Source organism: Bactrocera latifrons, unplaced genomic scaffold (assembly GCF_001853355.1).
Source record: "Bactrocera latifrons isolate USDA-ARS-PBARC rearing strain unplaced genomic scaffold, ASM185335v1 scaffold_377, whole genome shotgun sequence".
NCBI classification, from domain to species: Eukaryota; Metazoa; Arthropoda; class Insecta; order Diptera; family Tephritidae; genus Bactrocera; species Bactrocera latifrons.
Window position 1 is genome coordinate 173,015 of NW_017537020.1, and position 8,057 is coordinate 181,071.

Sequence of the window (8,057 nt, forward strand, 5' to 3'; positions counted from 1 at the left end):
TAACTGACCCCGACTGATATATTAGTTTCTTTGACAATTTTTTTTCATCCTACCATCTTATGTGAATATTGAATGAGCGTTGATTTTTTGCAACCGGTACTATACGTGAAAATATAATGACAAAATCGCCCTTGAGGAGTTTAAAAGAGAGAAACGCGGGGCATTTGACCAGCTACTCGATGGTCAACAAGAAATATTGACTGTACGGTGGAACGGTGTTATTACTAATAACTCCACAGCCGAACCAATGGTATATGCTAAAAGATATTGTCGGAAGCAAAAGAAAACTATCACCATTCCACAGCCCAAAGTAATACAAGAATAAAATCACGGTATGGGTGGAATGGATCTTCAGACAATGCTGTGGCCAATATGGATTAATGCTCTTGGTAACGCAATGGTCATTGCATGGAAGTTGCATTGTATGTTAGCAAAATTTCAAAAGACGAAACCACTTTCACAAATTGATTTTCGATCTGAAGTCACAAACCATTTGTTGACTTATGACAATAAGGAAGATTAGATTAGATTAGATCGAACCTCTCTCGGATCAACGAAAAGCTACACGCCATCATGAGAAGTCTTGAAAATAAATATCGGCGCTGTAAGTTATGCAAGAAACATACTATTTTTACTTGCAAAAAGTGTAACGTTTACTTACATACTAAATGTTTTGATGAATATCATCAAAATTTTTAAATTTACGTCGGTACAATATACATGTATTATATAAAAAAAAATACATATCTTTTAAATAAAAGCAAATAATTTGAACTAAAATCATTAATTTTTCCTAACGAAAAAAAATATATATTTTTCATACTTGACGGCCAGCGGTCGATTTTTCGACCAGTTCATATCAAGAAAACGGTTGGTTAAAAAAAATGTATTTTTTTTTAATTATTCTTGATTATGATCATAAAACCACCCCTTTGAAAGGAAATTAAAAATTTACTGTGATTTCATGTAGCGGCCAAAGATGGGTTAATGCAGTGAGTGATTGTACTATTTCGTGAGTTAGAATATGGAAGAGGCAACTTGTTTTAAGAGCTTGAATGGTATATTCACGAATTTTTATAAGTTCGATTTCTATTTGGCTGAAGATCTATTAGACATTCGAGTTCTGTTCACCTTCAGGTTACTAACTAACAATTTTTGATGTTACTTTTGTGAACAACTCTCCAATTTTCTGTAATAATTGTTGTGTGTTTGTTTTCTTTTACAATTTCCCTTTTATATCATGGCGAAAGTTTAGATCCTAACCTATTATTTTGCTTAATGAATATTGTCTGCCCTGGTGTGTAAGTTTTAAAATCTTTGCGATCTTTGTTATGGTTTTCTAGGTCAGTTGCCTGTTTTTGTTTTAATTTTTCTATGTTATTCTGTCGGCTTCTATCGTATTCCTCAGGGTCTGTGGTTATTAAGTAATTGTACTCATAGACTGCTCTGTCCAATAATTTGCTAAATGTCCGATGTACTTGTTTTGTTTTTAAGGCATCTCATACATTCTGAAAGGGTGGAATCTTTCAACTTGTCCGTTTACAGAGCGCTTGTAGGGCGGAGCTTTAAAAACATTTATACCTAGTTGATCTTTCATTACGAAAGTAATAGTTGCAGAATTAAGAGACTTTTCGTTATCTACTATAATGCACTTGGGTATTCCATAATAAAATAAAATGTCGTGCAAAGGTTTTTTTTATAACTTCTATTGATTATTCTTGCTTATGCAAGTTTTGAAAATTTATCTATTGATGTTAAGACTATTTTTTTTTTCAGTTGAGAATATGTCTATGTGAAGTGTATATTCAGGTAACTCAAGTATTGGGGTTTCTGTAATTGTTGGATTTGGAGGATGTCTATCATATTTTTCATCCTTGAATACCTGGCATTGTTTTACCAATATAGTATTTTTTGTCTCATTTTCGTTTCAGTTTGTTTTCCAGAGCGTTCGTATGAGCCCTGTTTTGAACTTGTAAAATTATCTCATCCTGGTCTGTTTCCTTTTTTATGTCTTCTACCTTCATTTGAGTAAATCTAATTTTAAAGGGCCTGAAATGGTCTGCATACAGTCTCTGAATCCGTCCCATTGTGTCTTCTGTCGTGTAGATTCCATGTATTCCATTTATTCATTAGATCGTCATCAGAATATATTGGTAGAAAAACTTTTCTGTCTATGGAATGTAGGGAGTGGAATGGAAAACTTGTAGTCAGAAGGATGTTCTTTGTAAAAAAAAAATTTGGTTTTTAAAAGCGTTTATCGGTATCTCAATGCTGGAAATAAGGTTATGAGAAGAGCTTTGAGCACTGTGTTGGGTTTCTGTTATTCAATTAATATTATATTCTTTTGGTACTCGAGACAATGCATCGGCTACAATATTTTCTTTTCCTGGTTTATAGAGTAATTCCTTATTGTACTCATCCGGGTAAGACTTCCATCTTTTAACCGCTATTCCTGTCAATTACAATCATGTGTAAGTGGTGCGAGAACTGTACTTGTGCGTATTTCGTCTTTAACGTTAGTGGTATATGTCAGTTTGTCATCGGGTTTTGCAAACAGATTTGGGTATTTTTTTAGCACACGGTTTAATTCTTTTCGTTGATAATTTGTGAGATGATCTAGTTTGGGTAAAATTGCATTTACTGATTAAAAATTTGTCTCTTTTATGGGAAAACTCATGCCGTTTCTAAGGAACAATTTGCCTCTTTCGGTGTCAATAATTGCACCTACATAGTTCCTTCAAACTGTCATTTCCTAATATTCCATCAAATGTTCTGAGAGGGTAATAAAAATAATTTAACTATTGATTTTGGATCATTAAACAAAYTAGCCATTTTGTAATGGGTTATTTTCATTTTACCTCCTTCGGATACTGCATTAAATGGGGTCTCATTCTGTAGTGGATTCTGTAAATGTTTTGGCTGAATAAAATTTCTATTGGATCCGGTATCAATCAGTGTTTTAAGCATTTGTCCGCTCCTTACCTTACATTCGAAGTATGGAAGTGAGGAGTCAGTTATTCTTAAAAAATTAAGATAAATAGAATCGGATTGTTGTTCTTGGTCACTATTTTCAATAACTTCGGTATAGTCGCTAAGTGTTTCAGCGTAATCTGTCTGTTCTTCTGGTTCTGAGATAGTTTGACGATAATCAGCCACAGTTGGTAGTTCTGTACCTGTTTGTTGGTGTCTGTCTGAATATTAAAATTCCTTTGTCATTTGGCTATTTCGGCAGTGGGCATGGATGGTCTTTACCATAACCTACCTAAATCGAATTGTGGTCGGTTCATGTAGTATATCTGCTTAGTTTGGATACTTCTGACAATGTCCATCGGTTCTGGTTGTGATTTGGTAACCATAGGTCGAGATGGTAGGTACATTGGTTGTTATGGTTATGTGCGAATTGGTTACCTACATTAGTAAAATATGACCTTTGTTGTGGATGTTCAAAAAAATTATTTCATTGTCTGGGATTCATAGTTGGGTTTTGCAGTGTGCTAATTCTAGGTGGAAGGAGTGGTCTAACTTGAAGAGTCGGAACCTGGCGTGTGACTAACGATGCTCTATTGGGTTCATTTCTAAATATGTTTTGCTGTCCTCTATTTGACGCATGATTGGTACGATACGTTTGATTTTCCAACTTCAAACATAAATGCAATGCAGTTGGTAACTCAGCGGTCTTCTTTATACCGAGAAGACGTGAAAGGTCTCCAAGTAATCCGCGAATACAACTTGGTCATTAATTGTTCTGATTCCCTGCCTAATTCCATACAGCCTATTTTATTAAGGATCAACGATAAATGTTTATAGACGGGCTGATGGAATTCTTCAACAGACTGGTTAGAACCTTGTGCTATGGTAGTCATTTCGTACTCTAATGTACCCAAGTCCCTTTTGTCTGCATAGTGAAGCGTAAGGCATTTGGAGATGGCACTCTAATTTAAAGGTACGCTGTATGATTCTAACGCAGTGTCTACGTCACCAGTTATTTTATTGCAAATAGTATGCAAAATACCAAAGGACTTTGCCGTACCAACTGTGTGTTTTGTGTTCTTAAAATTGTCTACACTTAAAACTGTCTACACTTTTTTTTCATGAGCCAAACTCGGCTGAGGCACCGGAAAATTCTCTTAGACTTTTTACTATATCGGGCACTTTGTCTAATTCTCCTAAATTACCTAGGTGCTCTTGGTCAATCCTTCACACTCTACATTAGTAAAATCATATGTTTGACTTTGAGTCTGTTGTAACAAAATTGGTAGTTTTTCTTATAAAACTTGCCGAATGGCATTTGCTAAATCGCCAGGTTGCGTCATATTTCTGTTGTTTTGAAATGTCGCTTGTCTTTGTATCTATCGTTGTCGGTGGTGGGGATTTTCTTCAATATTAATTATTGGAGTTCTAATTAAATTGTTTGGATTAGCCATCCGTTTTTCAAAATTTTATTTTATACTTAATTGGAGTATTTTTACTACCATAAGTTTATTTTTGACTAGCCTTAATCAATTAATCAATCATTTCGATCATTATTTTTAGTTATTATTATTGTTTTTGAAAACCAGTAGCTGGTTTTACCCTTTTATCCTGGAGGGTCCTTCGTGTAGGAGTCGCAGAATTGGATTAAGTTTTACAACTTTTGCGTACAAAACTTTGTTAAGTTAATTGTTTGCAAGAGTAGGAGGTATTATTTTATTATCGCTTTACGGCTTTTTTAAAAATATATTATTCATGATTTTAGTTGCTTCAAAAATGCAATTCGATACATGTTTTTTTTATAATGTCCACTTTGCTTAATGTTAGTGTTAATAAAAATGCGAGAAATTTTTTGCATTTAACTGAAATAATTTTTAATACCGAATTTAAGTGTTATTCAAAGTTAAATAAAGGTTAAATCAAAAGGTTAAATATAATGTTAAATAAGGTGTTAATTAAAATATTTAGTCTCAACTGCACCCAATGAACGTTATGGAAAGGAACGTTATCGACGGTATGATCGTTTTTCCTCTTGCCGACTTTGCTAAATAGACTAATTTCTCCCGGTTTCTCAATTGGACCAATCAGAATGTGCCACGTCAGTTCATGCGTAAGCAAGTATGACTTAGAATAATTGCTCCCGCTTTGCTTAGTAGACCAATCACAACACGCCACGTCAGTTCACACGTAAGCAAGTAAGACTTATGGGGATTACGTGAGTCATGCTGCCAGATCGTTCATAACACTCCCGCCCGGTATATCCTGCCGATCAGGGTGTGCCGAATTAATGACATCTAGAACGGTTTTTATCACTCTTTCGTTCTTGGATTACTTTGCCTTTAGGCCAGCAGTTCGGTGGGTTAGGATCAACTATGTACGCTATATCACCGACTTCGATTGCCTTTTCATCTGTAAACCGTTTGCTTCGCTTGGTTACGGTGGGAAAGTCCTCCATTATAAAACGTCTCCAAAAGGCGCTTGCTAGTTGCTGCGATGTTTGCCAGTTACKCCGCAATAAGATGTTCTCAGTAACTGGTTCCGCTATTGGCTTAACTCCACTGGAGCTACCTAACAAGAAGTGGTTAGGAGTGAGTGCTTCTTCCTCTTCGTGGTCGATGGGGATATAAGTTAATGGCCGAGAGTTAACCGTCATTTCCGCTTCCATTAAGACTGCGCGAAAGAGGTCATCACTGGGGCGGCTAGTTGTCAAGATCTGTTTAAGCATTTGCTTTACTGACCGAACTAACCGTTCTCATGCTCTGTCCATATGTGGAGAAGCGGGTGGGATAAAACGCCAGTTGGTTGCTGCAGAAGTAAAGGTTCTTGTAATATGATTTTTATCTATCGGATCAAACGCTAACTTCAACTTCTTCTCAGCACCTTTGAAGTTCGTACCATTATAACTCCATATTTCTGCTGGACTACCTCGGCGAGCCATAAAATTGCGTACAGCTAGAATGCAGGAGTCTGTCGAGAGCGAGTATGCGATTTCGAGATGCACTGCTCTGGTTGTTAGGCAGGTAAATAATACTCCGTATCTCTTCTCGCTACTTGTTTTCACCGTAACCAGGACCGTAACGTAAATTCTCTTTTATTGAAACTTAAGGAGCACTGAGTGTAGAGGAGTTGTTAGGTCTGCACCTTTCAGCAGCATGCTGTTTAGGGATACTCAATTTACCTTAGCTGCGTCCCAGACTAGTTTAATCTTTCCTGATTTATTGGGATGGGTAACTGCGAAAATCGGCAAATACCAATATTTTTTGACGGCGGAGTCGAGGGGTTCTAAACGTCTGATATACCTCTTTTTAATATAGTCGCATATCTTTGTGTGAAGAGTTTCAGCCAGATCGTGGTCTCATTGCATACTTTTCCGTAGACAATTTCAGCAGAGCAATCACAGATGTGATAAACGTGGTGCTTTATCCATCAAACCTTTCAAGGTCCAACCCAATTTAGACTTTTCCGAAATTGGGCTATTTTCTCCCCCACATATGGATTTTATTGGAGAACCAAGAGCAGCGTTATTTAAGCCTATCAGGAGTTGTGGAGTGGCGTTTGAATAGGAGCGCAATGACAATCCTTTCAAATGTTTGAACTGTGAACATAGTTAGTTAACGTCAAGCGATTGAGTAGGCAACTGGAGTATCTTGACAGAGCGAACAACTTTAAAGGAAAAAAGTGCCTATGCCCATTTAGAGCCGATATAGTCAGTTCGGCTACGACAGATTCGTTCTCGTACCTATGTGTGTCACCAGTCACACGTAGGCAGAGCGGTTGTGGTGTTCCTCTTACATTCAGCTGTGTTAAAAGCTCTTCGCGGATGAGTGTAAGAGATGAGCCATCATCTATGAATGTGTATGTCGATATACTTTCCTGACCAGAATGTATGACTCCTGGTAGTATTCGAAACAGTGTGTTTGACCCAGTTGCTATATGCGCATTAATGTTGGCAGAATGCTCTCTGGCTATCATTTTGACATTATTTTACGCTTTGGTAACGCCAGTTTTCTCGTAATTTGAGCCAACTGAAAGAGCCAATCACTGAAGTTTTGTGGATTGCATGCTGTTAGGCTCCGCTTATGCATTCTCTAATACGCTGGTAGAAGCCCAGGTAATTTCGAAACCAATCGCTGTTCAAATTCGGGATTGTTCAAATGACCAGTCAGACCTGATACTGACATCGTTGTACAGATATTTTGCACTTCTACGGCGAAATCGACTATAGATTCCAAGTGACTCTCCGATGGTGGCGGTAGTTCACAAATTTGGCGTTGCAGAACACTGATGATCAATTATAGTCTACCAAATCTCATTTGAAGAGTGGCCATAACTTGATTGACGCATGAAGAGTGCACTAGCAGATTTTTAACAGCCTTTAGCGCTGAACCTTCCAATGCCTGTCGCAGTCTTAGAAGATTCACTTCGTCAGAAAATCCACAAACTCTGTTTGATTGTAAGCGGCATAAAACAACGGCCACTCGCTGGGTTTACCATCATATTTTGTTAGTTCTTTAGCGAGGCTGTTACGAGAAGCAACTTGATCCCGAGTCAATCGACGACAAGTTGAACAACCAAAAGACAGGCTGTTAAATTTGATTTTCTTGTAGATGCCCTTGTTGGGATAATACCGTTTTGCATTTGATACGCCTGCGTTCGGACTATCAGTGTGTGTCACAGGAATGCGCCGATAAGCAGCCTGCAGTACCACTATTATCCTCCAGGTTGCTCACAATTGGAAAGCTTGTTGAGGTAGTGGGATTGGCGGCTGCAGCACAATTAGGACCCAGAACGTAATTGGCAGGTGCAGCAGACGATTTTAAGTTATTCGCGCGCGACTTTATAATTTATGTTAAATGTAGTGCATAATGAGGGTGATACATTTTTTAAGATGTTAATAAAAATGCGTGAAATATTTATTTAAATGAGAACTTATTATTAATAATTAATACACAAAGATTAAGCACTGGCTACTAGGGCCTTCGGCTATCTATTACAATAGTTATGTCTAATTAAAATTAAGTGTAAAATTAATACTTAGTTTTTATTTGCTTATATCGGGTGATTTTTTAAGAGCTTGATAACTTTTT

At 37.0% G+C, this 8,057-nt stretch overlaps 1 pseudogene; it reads right to left on the minus strand.

Moving 5' to 3' along the window:
- Positions 1 to 7,058: 7,058 nt before the first annotated feature.
- LOC108972080 overlaps positions 7,059 to 8,057 on the minus strand; it is a 5,186-nt pseudogene continuing 4,187 nt past the window's right edge.